The sequence below is a fragment of the Kryptolebias marmoratus genome, linkage group LG20 (assembly GCF_001649575.2).
Source record: "Kryptolebias marmoratus isolate JLee-2015 linkage group LG20, ASM164957v2, whole genome shotgun sequence".
Lineage (NCBI taxonomy): Eukaryota > Metazoa > Chordata > Actinopteri > Cyprinodontiformes > Rivulidae > Kryptolebias > Kryptolebias marmoratus.
In genome coordinates this window covers 25,719,388-25,721,860 of record NC_051449.1, presented here as the reverse complement: position 1 = coordinate 25,721,860, position 2,473 = coordinate 25,719,388, and positions in this window count along the sequence as shown.

Sequence of the window (2,473 nt, the reverse complement as noted above, 5' to 3'; positions counted from 1 at the left end):
TTAATATAAACAATATTTAAAAATAAATCCTTTGGTATTAAGTGGCTGTTTCTACACTTCCAGCTAACATTAGTCCAACCTGTCTCCTTCTCCTGTCTGTCCTGATTCTTTCTCTCCATCCTCTCAGCTGTTATATTGTAAATACTGATCAAACAGCTGTAACTTGTTATTTATTAGTAATTAGTAGCTTTAGCTAACCTGAACATTTCCAGGCCTCCTCTTGAAAAGCTTTCATCTTTCATGCCTACATCTTTATCTTTCTGCCTCTTCGGTTTTCTGCCTCTCCATCTTTAGCTCTCTGTCATCAGATGACAACACGACTCACATGAAAACAATCGCGCTCCGCAGGTGCTGGAGTGGGTGCGCAGGAGCGCCACATATAACTTTCTTTCCTCTCTGCTGTGAGATTGACAGCTGTCAGTGCTTGGGGAAGTGGGCGGGGCTTACGGCACGCTGTAGAATGAGTGCTTTCTCACATTTAGCTGCCAAAGTCACTTGATTTGTCGCTTCTAGCTTCAAAAAAATGCTAGAGGGATCTGAAAACTCGCTAAATATAGCGTTAAAGTGACAATAAGGCCATGTGCGTGGGGTTTTTTTTGCGTGAGAAATACAAAGTGTGGCGTGTGAGGGTGTGAGCGTGTGCTCTTCTCGAAATGCGTGTCTCACAGTCAATGTGTGAGACTTGAGAGCCCTGCTTAAGATCATACAGTACCCTTACTTTCAATATTTGCAGAACAAATCCACTCCTTTGTGGCAAAACCACTCCAAACTTTCAGTTTCTTAGCCTAGCTTGTGTTTACTTGATCAGAAAATTCAAAAATAGCAGCAGTAAAGCATGCGCACTGTGTCTGATGCAACTCAGCAGAAGGCTGCTCGTGAATATTAATGACCCAGCCAGGTCAAGGTGCATGTGGCTGCTACTGAAGCACAGCTATAGGCTGCCAGGCAAGGCCAGGGGCAAATGTGGGACTTTTGGCTGTCCCGCAAAGGGTGATGCGGGACAAGGGACAGGGCTCAGGGTCGCTCACCAGGGAGAAAGAGACGCAATTCATCAATTAATAGAATTACTTTTATTTATTCTAAATCTCTTCAAAACATTTTAAAATCACAGCACACTGAAGAGGGGAAGGAAGGGAGAAGAATGTCCTCAGACCAGCACGAGAAAAGAACAGAGCTCTGATCAATGAGCCAGGCCTATACTGCAAATCGCAGTTTTTGTATCAGCTGCTTCCAAAATAGAAACACACACCAAATGAAGCAGGGCAAAAATAAACAAGGCTGCATGAAGCAAAGCTGCACCAAGGGCAGAGAAGCAAAACAGCAGGACCGCACCGAGTTGCAGCCGCGTTGCTACCAGGTTCTCTGAAATGAGAATTAAAACAGTTTTTTACCCACCAGGTTCTCTGAAGTACTTCAGCTGGACTGGAGAGCGCCCTCTGGCCCAGCGACAGGAGGATCAGCCTGACGATAATTGCTAATGTGCAAACAATACATCAGTGTCTCCATACTTAATAATCTAATGATTTTTATGTTGGCTGTCAGCAGGCCTTTAGTACTATTAGTTACCCTCTTGGTACCTTTAGCTTAGAATTATCATGTTTATCCTAGCATCCTAGCTGTTTAGCGGGCCTTTGGTACGATTAATTAGTCATGTTGTACCTCTAGTTTAGCATTATCATGTTTCAGTTTATATTAGCTTATTTAGCCTTCCTGTACATTTAGTTGAGTATATCTTAGCTCATATTTTAGATATTGTTAGATTGTTAGATTCCTGATTGTTGTTTGGTTCAGTTTTAACTTTATCATGATTTCTTTCAGATTGTCTTAGCTACTATTTTGACTTAGTTCATGTTTAGATATGTTTAGTTTCATGACTTTATTTAGACTATCTAATATTTAATTTAGATTATACATGATTGATGTGTTTTTTTTATTTCTGTATTTTATTTTGATGTTTTTATCTATATTTGATTCTGTACCTGATTGTTCTGTATTTGATTCTGTTGTTGTTTCTATGTTGTAAAGCACTTTGGATCGCCTTGTTGCTGAAATGTGCTATATAAATAATTTTCACTTCACTTCACTAAATCAATATGCGCAGCATACATACTGTCAGGGTTTTGATTTATTTAACCTGCTAAGAAAAAAATCACACCAGAGAGGCTTGTTGTCTTTTTGTGAAAGCCTTCGCAAAGAGGAGAGATTCCACAACAGCTCCTAATGGCGTGCTGTCCAGGAAGTTCTGCCCCTCCACTTGGGCTTTCTCTTTATTTAAAGGAAGAAGAAATAAGAAGAAAAAGGGGTTGATCTTAGCAAGCCAAGGCCAGTTCTGATCATAGCAAAAACACATAACACATCACTGTTTGGGAGAGCCAGATGGTGTGGCGCCCGCTGGCCCGCCGTCTGACCTTGGTCTCTCACGTAGGCAGTGTTCCACATGAGCACAAAGGCTGATAATGTAAAAACCCTAACA